The sequence below is a fragment of the Ambystoma mexicanum genome, chromosome 2p (assembly GCF_040938575.1).
Source record: "Ambystoma mexicanum isolate Mex_15411 chromosome 2p, UKY_AmexF1_1, whole genome shotgun sequence".
NCBI lineage: Eukaryota > Metazoa > Chordata > Amphibia > Caudata > Ambystomatidae > Ambystoma > Ambystoma mexicanum.
In genome coordinates, this window is record NC_090923.1 from 1206752588 (window position 1) to 1206774016 (window position 21429).

A 21429-nucleotide genomic window follows, 5' to 3' on the forward strand; every position below is an offset into this window, starting at 1 on the left:
CTCCTACAGAATTTCTAGGGCCTCTGCCCTTTTGTCATCGGGCAGGAAATCTAGCAGGGGAGCTATCTTGAACCAAAGCTCCCTGTCGTAGCGGGCCACGATCGCTAAGGCATTGGCCGCCTTGATCGTCGTCGCCGCCGACGAGATGACTCGTCGTCCCATAGAGTCCAACTTCTTACCCTCGCTGTCTGGCGGGGAAGTGGAAGTTGAAGGCGCTGCGCCCGCTGCCTTCTTAGCCGCTGCCGAGACGACCGAGTCCAGCGTGGGCTGGGCCCTGAGGCACAAGGGGGCGGCATCGGGGACTCGGTAATTCTTCTCGTATCTGTCCCTCTTGGCGGGTGTCGTGGCAGGGTTCTTGAGGACAGCAAGCCCCTCGTCCCAGATGTCGTCGAGTAAAGGCACCGCGAGGACCGTCTTCCTCTTAGCCTCTCGTCGTTGGTACAGAAACCCCTCCTTTTTCTGTTCTTCAGGGCAGAGCTGGAAGAGCTCGGATGCCCTGGTTATCATGGCGTGGAAAGAGCCAACCTCGTCGGCTGGGGACGCCCGTGGAGGGGGGTGACGACGGGATGTCTGCTGTGTCATCGCTGCCGTCGTCGTCCGTCCCCGTCGCCGTATCCTCTCCCGGCGAGGGGGATGAGGGGTCCAACGACCTCGCAGGCACGAAGGGTGGAGAGGGGTGGACTCTCCTCCGCTTGTTCTGAGGGTTTCCCGACAGGCCTGGTTCTGGATCCTCCGTTGGGGTCCATAGTAATCTCGTCCTTATCTCGGTACATAAGGATTGGATTGCCAACAAAATGGCCGCCGAGCTATCCTGGGGCTCGGGCAATGGCTGCGATGGACGGGATGGCCGTTCCACTGGGCCCTGTTCGTCCTCCTCGTCGCTATCTTCGATCACGTCAGCAGGGACCGTCTCCTGGGATCGAACCTTCTCGAACCTCTCGTTAAGGTTTATGAACCTCTCGTTGAGGCCTATGGACCTTTCGTTGAGGCCCCTCTCGGTCTCCATCAGTTCCTCCTCAGAGACTGATTCCGAGTCTGTAACGGCCACCGGCACCCCCCTCTTTTTCAGCCGGGGGCTTCACGGGGGTCTTAGCGGTGGGCTGGAAAGAGGATTCCCTCTGCGGCGGCAGGGATACTCTGGGCCCAGAGGCCGTTTCCACTGGAGTAGTCTCAGCCGGCTTCGCCAGGGTCGCAGAGACCACTTCGGTAGAGGCCTTAGCCGGGTGGATCAAGGCCCTCACCACCTTAGGTGCATCCTGGGCCTTCGCCTTGGGGGGAGGGTCAACGCCTCGCTCCCCCTTCGAGATCGACCCGGTCCGCTCCAGCGGCCTAACCAGGTTCTCAGACTTCCTCTTCCCCGAACCAGAGCGCTGGCTCGTGGTCGAACATGCCGGGGAAGTAGCGCCCTGCTTGGCAACCTAAGAGCCCGACCTTTCGGCACTCCCGGAGCCCGCGGACTCGCAGTGCTTGGCCTTCTGTTGGGACCCCGTCGCCTTCTCACATGCTGTGCCCTTCTCCAGCCAGGAGGCGAGGCGGGAATGACGATCTTGTTTGGTCCGTTCCGAAAGGTTCTTGCAGAACGCACAGTCCTTCTCCACGTGCGCCTTGTCCCCATGGAGGCAGTAGAGAGATCGCGAATGCTCGTCCTCCTTGAAAATGTTATATAATCCGCATCCAGGGCAGTTCCTGAACAGCTTGGATCCGGGCGTCGAGCTTCCTTTGTCCTGGGCCATGTCCGTTGAGGTAGGCCGCAGATCTTCCGGAATCCTCCAAGAAGTGTAAACTCGACGAAAACTGCACCCTTGAGGGGCGTAGAAGAATTCTGAAACGGGTCCCCGTTATCGGAAGTAGAAACGGTGGAGCTTGAGGCTCGATTAAACCGAAAAAATGAGAAAATCTCCTGAAAAAACGTGAAAACGCAGTAAAAAACTCGAGAGCTAAACACGAGGACTCCCAACACGTGAGCGTGCGGTAAAAATCTGAGGATGGCTGCCGGAGGCGGGGCTTAGGGAGAGGGCAGTCATTGGCTGGGGGCAGTATGACCCAGAGATCAGTGATTGGTTACTACTAAGAAAGACAGATCAGAAACAAAACTGATACTGATTTTTTCTTTACCGAGGATTCCCAGCTTGACGACGGGGAATATTCATGAGCATTTGAATCCATGCCAGACCCCATGCTGGAGAAGTTAAAATTTGTTTTGATTTTTATCGGGTGCGTACTTCACTTCATTGGAACAGGCTCATCTTCAATGAACTTGTTCCTCCCTTATTCCTTTAGGTATAGTGATTTTAAACTCTCTCTGCTTGTTTAAACATGTACCCATGGCAGATGCAACACAGTTTGTGCTTGAATTTGACTGTTGCAGTCTGCGCTTTGACTTCTCCATGCCCGGGTTGCTACCTTGTGTTCAGTCTGCTAGGGAGGAGGTTTCTGTGTTTCCACAGGATGCACTTTTTTTCTGACTCATGACTTATGAAATTGAAGCATATTCCAATTGAACTAAATTACAAGCTTCTTTCACTGGCTTTCCAAATGGGTCCAAATTCACCTTAGTGGAGGGGGTCAATTAGTTGCATGCTAGTTTTGCAAGTTGTCATTTGCTGCAGTACCACTATTTATTAATTCATGTGGATAATTTTGAAATGACTACTTAGGACAACTTTGAAATAAAGATGAAAATAATTTTCATTCTGAGCAACCAGTGCCCCTTACTCATGTGCCAGACACGTTGTGTTTGGACATCGAAGAAGTGACTGCCCCACTAAAGTTTCTTTCTTGTGACCCATCACAACAGGCATTGACCAAGTACCCATCTTGATAAAGCAATGTATGTATTTCTCTTCCTTGTTGAAATTAGCCTCCTAAGTGAAATGTAAACCTTTCCATGCAATTCATTCCATAAGCTTTTAATTATGTGGGTCTCTGCTGAGAGATGGCGTGGAGCAGTGAGGTAGTTTGGGATGGAATGGATACATTTACTATGAAAAAGTTTGTTGGATTTGGGCACAAGCACATGACCATGCAGGTATTCCCCTCTGATGTGGGTGGTCCACTCCCCCCCCTTTTGTTTTCACTACATACACCTTGCACAATTTACTCTGCGCCCTGTTGCTCCTCACCGCTGGCTGGGCAATCCTGATTATTCCACTTGATTATTAGCATATGTTCACATTCAGTCAACCTGGGAGAGTGCTTTGCATTGTTCCTTTACTGTACTGTTGTGTGCATATTTGGGCATCCCAAGAAACGTATTGCATTCATGAATCCATTGTGAACAGGTTTCTCATCAAGTTATCCCCAGGAAACCCACTAACCTCTTTCTCTACCATCTCACTCTGGCCAACCACACAAATGGGTATATAAACCCCTCTTTCGGCCTCGAATAGACTTGTAAGGCTCACCTAAAGGTCAAAGCACCACGACAAAACACTTGAGGCTTCCCATTTGGAAACAAAAAGCCTCTGGGGCCTTTCGAGTGCTCATACATGGAATAATTGTGAAGAACTTGGGTCAAACCATGCATTTTAAAGCAGATTAGGTCGGTAACACCATTTAACACAAATCACGAGTTGGAGAAGTTCAGACATTTTCATAGAAAGTAATTTTAATACCATGCATTTGAACAAATACCAGTACCAGGAATGACTGCATTCGGGTACTATGGCCTGCCCAGTCGGGCTTAAAAACCCTCCATGGAAATTAATCCTCCGCCCAGTCAGGCTTAAGAACCCTCCATGGAAATGAATCCTCCCTTATCTCATCTGGGACGACCTGAAAAGAACAGCAGACTCTGAAGGCTGCACGCACTCGTCCTCCCTGACCTCTCAGCAACATTCGACACGATCAACCACACTTCCTTCGCTCACGAATAGACTCTTCTCCCTAGGCATCAGGGATTTAGCTGGATCTCCATCCCTGACCCTTCCAAATCTCCTTCCTCCACCCTTTCTCCTCTGTCCCCAGCCAGTCCCTCACAGTTTCCCTCTCCCCTCTACTCTTCAACCATTACCTTTACCCCTGTCCCGCTCTCATCCACTCCCACAATTTCACCTACTACAACTATGCAGACGACACACAGATTATCTTCAATCTTCCCAACTCCCCGACCTCTTCCGTCCTTGACCTTTCCACCTGCCTCTCGGATATTGACTGCTGGATGACAAACAAACACTACCTCCTCATTCCTGGTAAAACTGAAATCCTAATCTGCAGCAAAACGACTCTCCTTCCCCAACCCACCCCCTTGCCACCTTCCTTAGGACCCCACCCGCAGTTTCATCCTCATCCAAAAACCTAGGATGCACCATTAGCTTGGATTGGAGTCTCTCGCCACATCAATGTTGTCTCCAGATAATGCAACCTCCGCCTCCACATTCTAAAAGGGCTCTTTCCTTACCTTTCATTGCACCACAGAATCTCTGCAATCATGGCCGTCATTCTCTCCTGCCTAGACGACTCCAATTTTCTCCATCTAGGTACTCCTACTTTTCAACTCACAAACCTCAACGGATCCAAATCTCTGCAGAAAGGCTCCTCCTCGCACTCTCCCATAGAGATCTCATCTCCCCTACACTTCGGGTACTCCACTGGCTGCCCTTCAGCAGTCGGGACACTTTCAAAGCCATGTGCATTACCCACCGTGCCATCCACAAGAAATGCCCTGAATTCCTTCTAAACAAACTACCAGCCCAACCAATCCCTCATATCTGGTTCAGCACACCTCCTGGTCATCCCCCCTTTTAAGTTCTCCAGACTAGGAGGCTCCTTCTCCGTACTAGCACCCACCTTCTGGAACTCTCTCCCCCTCTACTTCGGTCTCTGTCTCAGATGATCACCTCACTTTCAGAAAGGCCCTCAAAATCTGGCTCTTCCCATCTGCATCCTGAACACCTCCCACCTGGCTCCCTCACTCTCGCTCACTTTAACCGGTGCTGGGCCACTCCCTTGCCCACTCACGCCCACTCCTTTCCCATCCCAATTACTTTTGATCCACCCCAAGCTCTACCCTGCATTTTGAAGGCGCAGTGAACCATTGTCGCCCTACTGCTCAAAGCAACCTGGGGTATGGTGCCTGGAGGACCTCCAGTATCTTGCACTTCATTTATTTATTTATTTATTTATCCATTTATAAAGCGCGCTAAGCCCTTGGGCATCAAGGCGCTGTTACATAAACCAGTTACACATTTGAGCAGCGCCAGGTTCAGAGTCAACTGATATTCTTGTTGAAATACCCTCACCACGGAGGGAACAATGATAGACAGAGTTAGGTGAAGAGAAATGTTTTTAGTGCTTTCCTGAAGGTCCAGTAAGATTGTTCAGCCCAGAGAGTGGGCGGGAGTAGGTGCCAGTGCTTGGCAGCAAATGTTGGGAAGCTAGATCCTCCAGCTTTTGCTCGCTTACATTTTGGCTGTGTGATGCGATGGGCATACGCTGTTCTGGTGAGTCTAGCAGAGGAAGTTGTGGTGATTTTCTGGGATAAGTAGGGAGGGGCGACTTTGGATAGGCATCTATGTGTGATGGAGAGAGATTTGAAGATGATCCTATCGCAAATCCGAAGCCAGTGGGCACGTTTTCTCACTGCAGTGATGAGATTTGCTTTGTGCATTATTCTGAATAACCTGCATTTTTTGGATGTTGGCATCAGTGGTCCCTGCAAAGAGGGCATTGCAGTAGTCGAGTCTAGGTTCTATGGTGGCTTGGGCTATAGTCATGCAACTGCCTGGGGAGAGGAAAGGTCTGGAGGCGTTGATTGGCTTAGTCGTATGGGCGGCAATGGCGCTCACTTGTAGTGATAGTGAGGCGTCTAGATATACACCAAGTGTTTTCACCACAGCGGAGACTGGGATTACTATTTTGTCAATATTGAAACCTGAGTATTGGGGGCTTAATTTTTTGATTACCGCAGGGGGGCCCCAATTTGAGAAGCTCTGTCTAATCGTCATTTAGGCATAGCCGGTGATTGAATGTTCATATAGACCGAATTGAGAATGTCGGAATCTTCTTGGTAGTTTCCAGAGAGGGGAGTAAGATCTGTATGTCGTCTGCATAATTTGTATAAGATATGCCAATGGAATCCAGGAGGGTTACTTACCTGTAACTGTTGTTCTCCAGCATGGGCCTGGCATGGATTCACATGCTCATGAATGTTCCCCGTCGTCAGGCTGGGAATCCTCGGTAAAGAAAAAATCAGTTTCATTTTCCATTCTGATCTGTCTTTCTTAGTAGTAACCAATCACTGGTCTCTGGGTCATACTGCCCACAGCCAATGGATGCCCTCTCCCTAGGCCCCGCCGCTGGCAGCCATCCTCAGATTTGGTAGCACGTAAAATGGCAGTATGACCAAGTGAAGAGCCGCAGAGGGGTAGGAGGGAGGGTTCGCATGTGAATCCATGCCAGACCCATGCTGGAGAACAACAGTTACAGGTAAGTAACTTGTTCCTTCTCCAGCATGGGGTCTGGCATGGATTCACATGCTCATGAATATAAGAATACATAGCAGTACACACATGCACAACCACGGGAGGTGGCAAGGCTCAACATTAAGCATTACATAAACTCAACATTAAGCAACTCTTACCCCCTCACCAGGCCCACCTTCAGGCGAACAGGTTGCGCAGCACTGCTTGGCCGACTCTGGACTCCTCCCTGGAATCCCGGTCGACGCAGTAGAATCTCGTGAAGGTGTGCGTCGACCTCCATGTAGCAGCCCTGCAGATGTCCAGCAGGGGCACACCAGACAAGAACGCTGTAGTAGCAGAGATCGCTCTGCTCGAATGGGCTCTCGGACGGCCGGGCAACGGTCGGTTTGCCAACCGATGACAGTGCATGATGCAGCTGGAGAGCCATCTGGAAATGGAAGCCTTCGAGAGGGCCTTCCCTTGATTCACAGGTCCAAAGTTCACAAAAAGCTGTGATGTCTTCCGAAAACTCTTTTTGCGGACCACGTAGAACTTCAGCCCTCTAGCTACATCCAGCGAGTGCAAAGTCCTCTCGGCCAGCGACGAAGGCGACGGGAAGAAGACTGGCAACACCAAGGGCTTGTTGAGGTAGAAGTCCGAAGGCACCTTGGGCATGAAGGAGGGGTGCGTCCTCAGCACCACCCTCGTCTCATGGAAAGTCAAGTATGGAGGCTTGCAGGATAGGGCCTGGATCTCTCCCACTAGTCGTGCGGAGGTGATGGCCACAAGGAACGCTGTTTTCCACGACAGAAATTTCAATGGTGCCGAATGCAGAGGCTCGAATGGCGGCCCCATGAGCCTGGTCAGCATCAAGTTGAGCTACCACGCCGGGGCCAGAGCCTTCACCGGCGGGAACGATCGGAACAGCCCCTTCATAAACTCCTTCACCAGGCGATGAGACCACAGCGATGACCGTCCCGTAGTTCTGGTGTAACGGAAAATCGCTGCAAGATGAATCTTGATGGAAGCGTGAGCTAGCCCCGCCTTGGCCAGCGACAGCAGGTACGGCAGCACTTGAGGGGCCGTAATTCACAGAGGGTTAATCTTCTGTGCACGGCGCCAGACAGAGACCCTCTTCCACTTGTGTCCGTAGCACTTTAGAGTTGAGGACGCACTAGCCTTTGCAAGCACCTCCTTGCAGTCCGCCGGGATATGGTACCCTCCAAACACTAGTGCTGCAAGGGCCAGGCCTGCAAGTTCAGCGACTCTGGGTCGTGATGGAGGATGGCGCCTCCTTCTCTGGAGAGAAGATCTGCGTCCATCGACAATCTGACTGGGGGGGACGCTGACAAGTCCAGAAGGTCCGGGAACCAGGCCACGTCGGTGCGACGAGGATCATCCTGCACCGGGACCTCTTGAGTTGTTTGATGAGTCGGAGCAGCAACGGCAACGGAGGGAACGCATACAGGAATAGGCCGTCCCAGGGGAACGAGAAAGCATCGCCCATGCTCCTCAGCTGGGGAAACCTGCTGGCAAACCTCTGGCACTTGGAGTTTGTTGCAGTCGCAAACAGGTCGATCTGAGGTTTGCCCCATCGTTGGAAAAGTTGATCCACTTGATCCTGACGCAGCTCCCACTAGTGGCACAAGCGCAGCTCCCTGCTGAGTGAGTCGGCGATGACGTTCTTTATTTCTGCTAGATGGAAGGGCACCAAAAACATCCCCTGGGCGACGGCCCAGTGCCACAGATCCGGGGCCTCCTTGGACAGGGCTGAGGATCTGGTGCCTCCCTGAATCCGGATATAGAACATCGTGGTGGTGTTGTCGGTGAAGATCCTCACCACCTTACCCTTGAGGGACAGGAGAAACGACCTGAGGGCCCAGAACACTGCTCGGAGCTCCAGGATGTTGATGTGGAGTGACCTCTCCTCCGGGAGCCAAAGGCCTCTCGCATGCAGATCTCTGATGTGCGCTCCCCTTCCCTCCAGGGAGGCGTCCGTCATCACCGTCTCCTGATGAACCAGGGTCTGAGAGTCCTTGCCCGCCGCGAGATGCGTGCGGGTGCCCCACCATCGGATCACTTGGCGGAAAACCTCGCTGAGCGGGATCCTGTCTTCGAAGCTGCCCGTCGCTTGTATCCAACGGGCGTCGAGGAACTCTTTTAGACGACGCATCCGTAGCCTGCACAGGCGCACCAGGTAGATGCATGAGGACATCATTCCGAGCAGGGACTTGATGGATCTCACCCTGGCCACGTCTGTGGCCAGCAGGTGCTGCACCTTGCCCAAGATGGCCTTCGTTCTTTCCTCCGACGGCGAGGCCAATCGCTCCCCTTTATCGAGCTTGGCTCCCAGAAACAGTACGACCTGTGACAGGACCAGGTGGGATTTCGAGTAGTTGATGGAGAATCCCAGGTCCGTGAGAAGTTGGACGGTCTCCGCTGTGTGTTCAACGGCGAGTTCTCTTGTCCTTGCCCGGATGAGCCAATCGTCCAGGTAGGGGTAGACGTGGATCTCCCGCAGGCGCAGCCGCGCCGCCACTGGTGCAAGGCACTTGGTAAACACCCTGGGAGCCGACTTCAGCCCGAATGGCAGGGCCTTGAATTGGTAGTGCTGCCCCTGGCTATGAATCTGAGAAACTTTTGGTGTCCTTTTAGAATGGGGATGTGGAAGTAAGCATCCTCCAGGTCCAGCAACGATAGGTAGTCGCCCTCCTCCAGCTGTCCGAGCACGTGCTGGAGGGTGACCATCCTGAACTTTTGCGCCTTGATGTACTTGTTTACCCGCCGCAGGTCCAGGATGGGGCGCCAACCGCCTGTCTTCTTTCTGACGAGGAAGTACCTTGAGTATACTCAGGAGCCTCTTCGGGACGAGCTCGATGGCACCTTTGTTGAGCATCGCCCTTACCTCTAACAGCAGTTGAGGGACGTGATTTTCCTTCCTGGCCACGGGAGGAATGCGGGGGCACTTCGTTAGAAACTCGAGAGTGTGCCTGTGGGCCAGGGCATCCATCACCCAACAGGCGGTGGAGATGGACTCCCACACGCTGATGAACTTCGCCAGCCGCCCTCGCACCGGGGTGCTCAGGTGGGGGCCCGACATAGCGGCAAGTTCAGTCCTGTTTGGAGGCGGCCTTGCCACCTTGGCGACGACGACGAGATCCTCCTGACTTGCTGCGTCCTCTGTAGGCCTCCTGCGACGAGGAGCGGGCCACCTGGCGATACGTCAAAGAGCCGCCGCCGATCCCTTGGAGGAACCCTGTCTGCCTCTGGCGTTCCAAAAGGGCGGCCGTCGTTGCTCCAACACTCCAGAGCCGTCTCTGTGTCGGTGTTCTGACTTGAGTGTCGTGTAGACCGATGAGACCTCCGTCCCCAAGTGACGCACAGGGGAACAAAATAGAAACCCGCTGTGCGACCCTTGAGGCCACAGGTGAGAGATGTCTTCCCAGATCCACGGAGCCTCTGGAACACTGATGCTGCTGTCAAGAAGGAATGAGGTTAAGCACCAGGCAATCACAATACAGGCAGGTAAACAAAAGAATCTAAAGTGTCTTACCTATCTGGTGTAAGGGAGACCCAGGTAACCTAGTAGGGAGGTTCGAGGCTCAAAAAGATACAGCGGTCCCTGGAGTGGTAGAACCGCAGGTAAGCGTGGATACAGGTAGGCCACCTGTAAGATAGGGCTTGACTTGGGCGTAGAAGTACAGCAAGATACTCAGGGATGATCCAAAGACAAGTCGATGTGCAGTCCAAAAATCCGGCAACAGGTAAACAGTTCCAAGCAAAGGTACAAAGGGGTGTCCAAGAGAGTCCAAGATAGAGTTCCGTGGTCGAGGTAGCAAGGAGCAAGTAATAACGCCAAACAGGGTCCGAAGCCAGCTGAGAAGCAATGATCGTCCTGCCTCTCAGTTCTTTATACTGTGTGTCCCTGGGTCATGTGACGTCTCTGGGCCATGTGACGTCCACCAAGATCACGTGAGGAACGCCACACTGTATCACGTGACCGACGTGATGACGTAACGCCGTCCCTTCTGCGATACATCCTCCAAGGCAGTTGCCAATGCAGGAAAGGTTGTAAACGAGCCCGTACACCAAAGAAGGTACGGTGTTTTCGGTTCTGTGGGTTCACCGAATCCCTTGAGCCTCGAAGCTGGGGTGGAGATGTTTGGGGAATGTGAGCAATGTTCTGATGTGGGGAGGCCTGATGTGCTGAGGATCGCCTAACATAGCCCCTCCCCAACGGCCCACGACCCCGTGGGCAGGATGGATGGTCTAAATGGAAACGGGCTACCAAGCGAGGGGCGTTCAGGTCAGAGGCGGAAACCCATGAACGTTCCTCCTGGCCGTAACCCTTCCAATCCACCAGATACTGGATCCCTCCCCTAAACCATCTGGAGCCCAAAATGGCCGACACCTCGAAAACATCAGGAGAGGACAAGGACACCGGCGCAACAGGGGTACGAAGACGGACAGAGTCGGGACAAGGTTTGAGGAGGGAGACATGAAACACAGGATGGATGCGCCAAGAGCTGGGAAGCACTAGACGGAAAGCCACCGGATTAACAACCTTTGATATCACATAAGGACCGACAAAGCGAGGTAGCAACTTCCGACAACCCACTAGGCGAAGATGACGGGAAGACAACCAGACCCTGGAACCCACCACCAGAGGGGGAGCAGCCCGACGTTTGCCATCCACGCGGGCCTTCATAGCAGCCTTTGCTTCAGTGAGATGAACCACTGTACTAGCGTGTAAGGCAGAAAGATCCCTAAGACATGTCGTGGCCGCAGGGTTCGCAGAATCAGAAGCATCAGGGACCGGCAAGACCTTGGGATGTTGGCCATAGAGGGCGTAAAAAGGAGAATAACCAGTGGCTGAATGAGCCGCATTATTATATGCGAACTCCGCAAGCCGTAAAGCGGCCAACCAAGAGGTCTGATGTTGCAATATAAGGCAACGAAGGTATTGTTCCATAGATTGATTCGTCCTTTCGGTCTGTCCATCGGTCTCAGGATGATAGGCCGAAGAATACCTAGTATCAATGCCCAATAGCTTCGTCAGGGATCTCCAAAACCGAGAGGTGAACTGTGACCCTCGATCAGATATAATGACCGAAGGAAGGCCGAATAGCATGAACACATGTTCAAAAAACAAATCCGCTAATACAGGAGCCGAAGGGATACCCTTGCAGGGAACAAAACGGGCCATTTTAGTGAACGTGTCCACCACCACCCAGATGGAGTCGAAGCCCTTCGACTTGGGGAGATCAGTAACGAAATCCATCGTCAACGTATGCCAGGGCCTGGGAGGTACCGGAAGCGGAAGCAACAACCCAATAGGTCGACCCCTCTGATGTTTAGCCTGAGCACATACTGCACATGATCTAACATAACATTCTACATCGCGCTTCATAGAAGGCCACCAACACCAACGCTTGAGAAGATCTAAAGTGCGCTCTTGTCCGGGGTGAGCGTTAAAGGGAGCGTCATGAGACCACTCAAGGGCCAGATTACGTGTGTCAGGTGTGGGAAGGAACAGGCGTTCATGTACGAACGGTAATCCATCAGAAAACACTGGGTCCCATTCTCGCAACTGGTCAGAATGATCGCTAGTCCAGGATCGAACCGAGTCTATCAGTGACAATGAGGGAGTACAGAGACAAATCACATGACTCTTTCCGAGAACAGTGTCGGGGAATGTAGGCAATTGGACCCCCCCGGGGAACGTGACAAGGCATCCGCCTTCCCATGTGCCGTTCCAGGACGGTGCATAATACGGAAGTCAAAAGAGGAAAAGAAAAGATGCCATCGGACCTGTCTGCTATTAATGCATTTCAGAGAGGCCAAATCCTGTAGGTTCCGATGATCGGAGTATACTGTGATGGGATGTTTAGCCCCCAGAAGATGATGACGCCAAACACGGAAAGCGTCCATGACAGCCAAGAGTTCTTTTTCCGTAACGGTATAATGAGACTCAGTACTGGAAAACTTACGGGAGTGGTATGCCACTGGATGTAATTTGCCTGTATTAGGACATGTTTGTGACAGTACCGCCCCGAGGGCAAAGGAAGAGGCATCTGCCTCGACTATGAACGGAAGATCAGGATTGGGATGTTGGAGTACCGGTGCGGTAGTAAAGGCGGTTTTCAAAGTCTCAAAAGCCTCCTGCTGTTCTCTCTGCCACTGATATGGTACCCGAGGACTAGTCAGGGCCGTGAGTGGGGCTACAATCGTAGAAAAGGAAGAAATGAAACGCCTATAAAAGTTGGCAAATCCTAAAAAGGCCTGCAAGGACTTGAGTGTTTGAGGTACTGGCCAATCTAAGACTGCTTTGACCTTAGACTCGTTCATGGATAACGCCCCAGGGGTGATGTGGAAACCCAAAAACTCAACAGAGGTCTTATGGAACTGACATTTCTCAGGTTTGGCAAATAAGGAATGTTTGCTTAAACGGGTTAATACTTCTCGGACGTGTTTTATATGGTCATCAAGATCACGAGAGAAGATCAGGATGTCGTCCAAATACACAACCATGTACACATCCAGAATATCCCTGAAAATGTCATTCATGAATCGTTGGAACGTGGCCGGGGTGTTACATAAGCCAAAGGGCATGACAAGATATTCGTACAAGCCGTAACGAGTACAGAAAGCAGTTTTCCACTCGTCTCCCTCGCGAACGCGTACCAAATTGTATGCGCCGCGTAGATCAAGTTTGGTAAAAATGGAAGCATGTGTTAAATGATCTAAGAGTGGAGTAATTAACGGGATGGGATATCTATCCTTCTTGGTGATCGCGTTAAGACGCCGATAATCTACACAAGGACGTAAATCCCCCTCCTTCTTGGGTACAAAGAAGATAGGACTCGCCGCTGGTGAAGTGGAGGGGCGGATGTGTCCTAAACGCAGGGCGTTCTGTACATATTCTTTTAACACCAGTTCCTCCGAAGGAGACAAAGAGTAGATCCTGCCCGAAGGAACAGTGGAATCAGGAAGCAATTCGATTGGGCAGTCATAAGTTCTATGTGGAGGAAGTACCTCAGACGAGCCTCGATCGAAAACTGATTCGAAAGCCCGATATTCTGGCGGAATCCCAGACATCAACCCCCCAACGGTATGGGACTGTATGACTTCTGGATCGTCAACTGTCAGTGTGAGTTGTGCTAAGGCTCCCAGGACCCGAGAGGGTGTGTCAGGGGCTTGATGGATCGGGAGACAATAATTCTGACAAATATCGGACTCAAAGAGTACAGTGCCTGCTTGCCAATTGATCAGTGGATTATGTTCACGTAACCAGGGAATCCCTAGTATGATACCGAATTGAGGTGCGGTGATCAAATCAAAACTTAAGGTTTCTGTGTGTATGTCTTGTATGTTCAACAAGAGGGGTGCAGTTTGATGTCTAACAGGACCAGAAACCAATGCGGAGCCGTCTACGGCTTGGACATGTTCCGGTCATGTTTTTACCACTAAGGGTAGATTGAGGGAATGGGCCAAATCAATATCTATGTAATTACCAGTGGCACCGGAATCAATAATGATATTGACTGCATGAAGAAGGCCAGTAGAGGGACATAGAGTAGCCTTTACGGAGATGGGTTGAACACGAGCAAAGGCAAGAGGGGTACCCGGAGAAGATGATGGGACACTCGACCTGGTCTCCGGTTTTAAGGTCGAGCCATCCGAAAAACCTGACTCTTCTTGGGACGTCGAGGACACTCTTTCACGAAATGTCCAGTGGTGCCACAGTAAAAGCACGCATTATCTACCCTTCTACGTTCCCTCTCAGATGTTGTAATAGGACTGCGTAACCCTCCCACTTGCATAGGTTCTTCAGTACCGGAAGCGGGAGTATTAACAAGAGCAGGAGAGGAAGAGGCCCCCAATTCAGCTCTACGCTCCGATCGGCGTGCATCTACCTGCAGGACGAGATCAACCAATTCCTGATACTGAGTAGGCATAGAAGGGATCACTGCTAAAGCGTCTTTCATGGTGTTACTCAACCCCCTATAAAAGACCACCGCCCGCTTGTTTTCTGGCCATGATGTTTCCGCAACTAGCTGATTGAACCGGGTGATGTAATCTATCAGAGTTCTTTTGCCCTGAGTCAATTCCAACAACTCCAAATCCCTAGACTGTGCCTTGTGTCGAGTATCGAATACTCGGGACATTTCTAGGACCAACAAATCAAAGTCATAAAGAACTGGGCTATTGTTTTCTAACAGGGGATTAGCCCAAGCGGCAGCTGTTCCAGCTAAATGGGAAAGGGCGAAGGCGGCCTTAGCAGTGGACGTGGGAAAAGCCAAAGGCCTGCATAAGAAATGTAACTTGCACTGGTTAACAAAGGTTCTGAATTTCTTGGGATCACCCTGGTAACGTTCAGGAGCAGCCAGGGGGGAAGGAGTTGGGAGGATTATTGGAGTCGGGACTGTAGAAGTAGCCAAGGGAGGGGGTGTAGTGGAGGAGCTGCCATCTCCAAACTCAGGGTCTGCAGGAAGGGAATGCTGAACGCTCTGTATGGTATCCAACCTTTGATGGATCACTGTGTTTGCGGCGGCCATATCTGCCCTTAATATTGTAATTGCCTGAACTAAAGCAGTTATGGGTTCGTCCGTGGATCCCTGCATCGTCTAACACGACTATACGGCTTCTCAGTCTGTTCTGACTTGAGTGTCGTGTAGACCGATGAGACCTCCGTCCCCAAGTGACGCACAGGGGAACAAAATAGAAACCCGCTGTGCGACCCTTGAGGCCACAGGTGAGAGATGTCTTCCCAGATCCACGGAGCCTCTGGAACACCGATGCTGCTGTCAAGAAGGAATGAGGTTAAGCACCAGGCAATCACAATACAGGCAGGTAAACAAAAGAATCTAAAGTGTCTTACCTATCTGGTGTAAGGGAGACCCAGGTAACCTAGTAGGGAGGTTCGAGGCTCAAAAAGATGCAGCGGTCCCTGGAGTGGTAGAACCGCAGGTAAGCGTGGATACAGGTAGGCCACCTGTAAGATAGGGCTTGACTTGGGCGTAGAAGTACAGCAAGATACTCAGGGATGATCCAAAGACAAGTCGATGTGCAGTCCAAAAATCCGGCAACAGGTAAACAGTTCCAAGCAAAGGTACAAAGGGGTGTCCAAGAGAGTCCAAGATAGAGTTCCGTGGTCGAGGTAGCAAGGAGCAAGTAATAACGCCAAACAGGGTCCGAAGCCAGCTGAGAAGCAATGATCGTCCTGCCTCTCAGTTCTTTATACTGTGTGTCCCTGGGTCATGTGACGTCTCTGGGCCATGTGACGTCCACCAAGATCACGTGAGGAACGCCACACTGTATCACGTGACCGACGTGATGACGTAACGCCGTCCCTTCTGCGATACATCCTCCAAGGCAGTTGCCAATGCAGGAAAGGTTGTAAACGAGCCCGTACACCAAAGAAGGTACGGTGTTTTCGGTTCTGTGGGTTCACCGAATCCCTTGAGCCTCGAAGCTGGGGTGGAGATGTTTGGGGAATGTGAGCAGTGTTCTGATGTGGGGAGGCCTGATGTGCTGAGGATCGCCTAACATAGCCCCTCCCCAACGGCCCACGACCCCGTGGGCAGGATGGATGGTCTAAATGGAAACGGGCTACCAAGCGAGGGGCGTTCAGGTCAGAGGCGGAAACCCATGAACGTTCCTCCTGGCCGTAACCCTTCCAATCCACCAGATACTGGATCCCTCCCCTAAACCATCTGGAGCCCAAAATGGCCGACACCTCGAAAACATCAGGAGAGGACAAGGACACCGGCGCAACAGGGGTACGAAGACGGACAGAGTCGGGACAAGGTTTGAGGAGGGAGACATGAAACACAGGATGGATGCGCCAAGAGCTGGGAAGCACTAGACGGAAAGCCACCGGATTAACAACCTTTGATATCACATAAGGACCGACAAAGCGAGGTAGCAACTTCCGACAACCCACTAGGCGAAGATGACGGGAAGACAACCAGACCCTGGAACCCACCACCAGAGGGTCTTGATGGCCTGAAGTGACTCATCCACTATTTTCCCAAACAGGTTGTTCCCTTCAAAGGGCATGTCCAACACTCTGGTCTGCACGTCCTGGCGGAAATCAGTTTCCTTGAGCCATCCCGCCGTCGAAGGCAAACACTGTTGCCCAACTGGCGGAATCCGGTGTTAGCGTTATCCGTGGCCACCGTTATGGAGTGGTCCGACGTCACCTCACCTTCCTGTAGGATCTCCAGGGCCTCCGACCTCTTGTCGTCCGGCAGGAAGTCCAGCAGGGGAGCGATCTTGTACCACAGCTCCCTGTCGTAGCGGGCCACAATCGCTAAGGCGTTGGCCGCCTTAATGTCGTCGCCGCAGACGTGATGACTCGTCGTCCCATGGCGTCCAGCTTCTTCCCCTCGCCGTCAGGTGGGGAGGTCGAAGTTGAGGATGACGCCCCCGCCGCCTTCTTCTTGACCGCCGCCGAGATGACCGAATTCGGGGTCGGCTGTGCCCTAAGGCACAAAGGGGCGGAATCGGGGACCCGGTACTTCTTCTCGTACCGGTCCCTCTTGGCAGGCGTCGTGGACGGGTTCTTCAGGCGAGCAAGTTCCTCCTCCCCGATGTCAATCAATGGTACCGCGAGGACCGTCTTCCTCTTGGCCTCGCGCCGCTGATAGAGGAAACCTTCCTTCTTCTGTTCCTCAAGGCAGAGCTGAAAAAGCTTGGATGCCCTGGCAATCATGGCGTGGAACAAGCCAATTTCGTCGGGCGGGGAGGCCCGAGGGAGTGGCGACGGAAGGCCCATCCCGTCGTTGCCACCGTCGTCATCAGTCCCCGTCGTGGCCGTATCTGTTCCCGTGTCATCCACAGGAGCAGGGGAAGGAGATGAAGCCTGAGCGGGCCGCGAGGTCTGGAAAGGTGGGGGGGATGAACTCTCCTCCGCTTGTTCGGAGGGCTTCCCGACGGACCCAGTTCTGTTGGGTCATCCGTTGGGGTGAGGGGCAAAGTCATCCGTATCTACCTGCATAAGGTTTGAATTACAATCAAAATGGCCACCGAGTTGTCCTGAGGCTCTGGCACCGGCTGCGACGGGCGCGATGGTTGCTCCTCCTCCATGGGAGTCTCATCGGCGCCACCGTCGCTCTCTTCGTCCGCCTCCTCGGGGTTCCCCCCGTGGGACCGGACCTCCTCGAACCTCTTGTTGAGGCCCTGCACGACTTCAACCAGCTCCTCCTTAAAGGCTGTATCCATGTCTGTGACAGCCGCCACCCCCCCCCATCTTTTTCCACAGGGGTCTTCACGGGGGTCTTATCGATGGGCTGAAAAGAGGATTTCCTCCGTGGCGGCAGGGAAACTCTGGGCCCTGAGGTCGCCTCCACTGGGTTAGCCTCCACAGGCTTAGCCAGGGCCGCCATGACTCCCTCAATAGAGGCCTTCACCAGGTGAATCAAGGCCTTCACCACCTTGGGAGCGCTTGAGGCCTTCACCTTGGGGGAGGGGTCACTGACTCGCTCCCCCTCGGCTGATCCCTTCGAGATCGACCGGGGCCTCTCCAGAAGTTTAGCCGGGTTCTCGGATTTTCTCTTTCCCGAGCCAGAGCTTTGGCTCGTGGTTGATGGCGTCGGTGAAAGTGCGCCCTGCTTGGCAGCCGAGGAGCCCGACCCTTCGGCGCTCCCGGTGCCCGCGGACTCGTGGTGCTTTGCCTTCTGTTGGGCCCCCGTCACCGGGGCGCCCTCAGAGGACTTAGAAGACCGCTCAGACTTCTTCTTCTTCTTCTTCTCACCTGCTGGGCCCTTCTCCAGCCAGCTGGCGAGGCGGGTCCGACGCTCCCTCATAGTCCGTTCCGACATGTTCTTGCAAAACGCACAGTCCTTTTCCACTTGTGTCTTGTCTTCGTGAAGGCAGTAGAGACATCTCAAATGCTTGTCCTTCTGTAATCCGCATCTTGGCCAGTTCCAAAATCTGAAGGCATCTGAAGGCATTCTGTAATCCGCATCTTGGGCAGTTCCTAAACAGCTTGGATCCGGGTGTCGAGCTTCCCTTGTCCTGGGCCATGTCCACGAGGTAGGCCTCAGATCTTCTGGAATCTTCCAAGAAGCGTAACTCGACGAAAACTTCGCCCTTGAGAGGCGTAGAAAATTCCGATACGGGTGCCTGTTGATCGGAAGTAGAAACGGTGGAGCTTGAGGCTTGATTGACCGAAAAAATTAGATAAAACTCCTTGAAAAAAACGCAAAATGCAGTAAAAGCTCGAGAGCTATAGCACGAGGACTCCCAACACTTAAACGTGCAGTAAAAATCTGAGGATGGCTGCCAGGGGCGGGGCTTAGGGAGAGGGCAGTCATTGGCTGGGAGCAGTATGACCCAGAGACCAGTGATTGGTTACTAGTAAGAAAGACAGATCAGAAACGAAACTGATACTGATTTTTTCTTTACCGAGGATTCCCAGCCTGACGACGGGGAATATTCATGAGCATGTGAATCCATGCCAGACCCCATGCTGGAGAATTGTGGTTTTGTGAATATGTTATAAAAGGTCGGTGACACACAAGATCCTTGCTGAACGCCGCATAAGACTGGTGCTGTTGGTGCGCTGGCATTCTCTGCAAATACCCTCATGGATCTGTTCCCTAAAAGGGATGCAATCCAGGCTGAGGCTTGTGGGGAGAAGTTGGCAGCGGTGGATATGTGTTGAACCAGGATTATGTGGTCGACCAGGTCGAAAGCATTTGAGAGATCTAGGAGAAGTAGCAGGGCAGGCTTGCCTTCATCCCTAATTTCATCAAACGGGATTTTGAGGTTGATGAGAGCTGATTCAGTGTCATGGCCTGGGCGGAAGCCTGATTGGCGCATGCCCAAGATTTGGTTGATTTCAAGGTATTGCTGGATTTGTAAAAAGGCTGCTCTGTCAAGGATTTTAAGTAGGAAGGGGACAGTTGTGATAGGTTGGTAGTTAGTAGGGATTGTGAAGTCTAGTGTGGGTTTTTTGAGAAGGGGGAGGGACCCCATTGCTTCTTTTAGATGCTGGTAGGGGCTATGCCAGTGGAGAAGGCAGCGTTGATGAAGGCGATAATGAGTGGGGCTAGAATGTCTGAGCACTCTTATGAGGCTCACTAGACAAATGTCACCATTACAGCGAGAAGATTTGAGGCCTTTAAGGATGGCTTTGACTTCTTCTGTGGCATTAGAAAAGCCAAACATGAGAGGGTCATGAAGGATGTCGGTGGAGGGGGCTGTCCAAGGTCTAGTTGAGGGTTGCATCAGGGCTTGTTTGGTGTCAATTTTCTTTTGAAGGGTTTCAATTTTGAAGAGCATGGCGTTTTTGATATTGGAGCACCATGTGACATCTTTGGTTAATGTAGAGGGAGGGATGGTGGGAGTTTCCAATTCCCTGAGAATGGTAAAAATCTCTCATGCGATAGATTTGGCATTTGCAATGCGGGCGTTGTAGGTGGAGGATTTAGCAGAGATGACAGCTTTTTTGTAGTGCTTGGAGGCTGCTGTGTACAGTTGCTTACTGGCTTCCAGGTGCGTTCAGCTAACCGCCTGTTGGTACTGAGTGTTTGAAGTTCAGGAGTAAACCAAGAGTTTCTATGAGCCGATGGTTTGAGTTTACGGGGCTTAAGTGGGACTATAGAGTTGATGGCTACAGTTAGTATTTCCCTGTATTGGTTAGAGTGTTAGGGTCTATGGAGAAGGGGGGCTTGGGTAGGAGCGAGCTGAGCAGGGGGGCTAAGTGTTCCATTGTGAGGTTTTCAGAGCTGCGGCCCAAGGAAGTGGGATGGGGGTAGTCGTGTAGTGGATGACCGGTGAGATGGAGAATTGCACAATGTTATGGTCTGACCGTGGGCAGGGTTTGTTGGAAAGGACGGAAACCTGCGATTTGAGGTCAGCAATCCAGTCAAGGGCCTGACCGTTATTGTGTGCGTGTGAACTGACACAATGTTGGAAGCTAAGGACGCTAAAACAACGATAGGGCTGCTGGATCATCAGGGTCATTGAGGCCTCGGTTGAAGTCTCCCAGGAGAATTGTTTTGACGGACATCGGGATGTGGGCGTCCAGGGAGTGAAGGAGGTTCTCTTGAAAGGTCAGGGATCGACCTGGGGGGGGGGGGGGTAAATGGTGTGGAGAGTATTGGTGATTGAGTCAGACAGCTTCAGTTCCACTGACAGCATGTCATTGTTATGCGAGAGGGAGGAATTTAGTTGTCTCATAGGGAGAGTGTCCCTTGCAATGAGTGCTACTACCCCACCTCTGGCATTTACTCTGGCTGTGCGGAAGATGATGTATCCGGGTGGAAGGGCATTGGATAGGGTACGGCCGGAGGCTGCATGTAGCCAAGTTTCCATAATTGCTAAAATATCAAGATTACAGATGGTGATGAGATCGTGGATATCAACGGCATGTGCAGGAATGGACCTAGCATTGATTAGTGCACACTGTAGTGGGAGGGTAGACATAAGTCTGTTTGGATGGCTATATGCAGTATTGTTCATGTCTTTCTGCGAGATTATGCTGTTGGTGGGCTTGTAGTGAGCACATATGGCAGTGGTAGGTGTGGATTTGGTTGTGGTGGTGCAAGCTTCTAAACGGGAGTTCCTTAAGGGGTAGTGGTAGGGCAGAGGTAGAGGCAGAGGTAGGTGGGTCTCTGACAAGCAAGTGTTTCTTGTAGTGGTATTTTGTGGGCATGAGTATAGGCCAGAGCAGGTTGTACTTTGATTAGTGGTATGGTAGTGGGGGAGGGGGGAGGGGCAGTCAGTGGGTGTTTGTGATGGCATGAAAAGACCGGAGCTGGAAGAAATCATGTCACTGCTGAGGCTACAGATGGACTTGGTCAAGTTGGGGGTTGGGGGGAATAGTAGCCTCTGGGCTAGATAGGGTCTTGAGGCAAGGTAGGAACCTGATGGGGTTAGGGAGCATCAAGGATGACTGTGGGGTGAATTGTTGCTTTGTCCTAAAGATTTATTTTTGGTACAGGTCGTGTGGTCCTCGCTAGCGCCTGTGTATGTGCATGGAGGTTCGCTGAGCGTGGGGTGCGGGTGTTGCAAGGAT

The 21429-nt window shown here is 52.3% G+C and overlaps 1 protein-coding gene and 1 non-coding gene across 3 annotated transcripts in view; one reads left to right on the top strand and one right to left on the bottom strand.

Annotated features, from left to right (window-relative positions):
• EMD (emerin) overlaps window positions 1-21429 on the bottom strand; it is a 427558-nt gene that overhangs the window by 291360 nt on the left and 114769 nt on the right. The gene's annotated exons all lie outside the window — the stretch shown is intronic.
• Window positions 2641-2702, top strand: LOC138568120 (small nucleolar RNA SNORD58). The gene has a single exon (XR_011302492.1). It is a non-coding gene; the product is annotated as a small nucleolar RNA SNORD58 (small nucleolar RNA).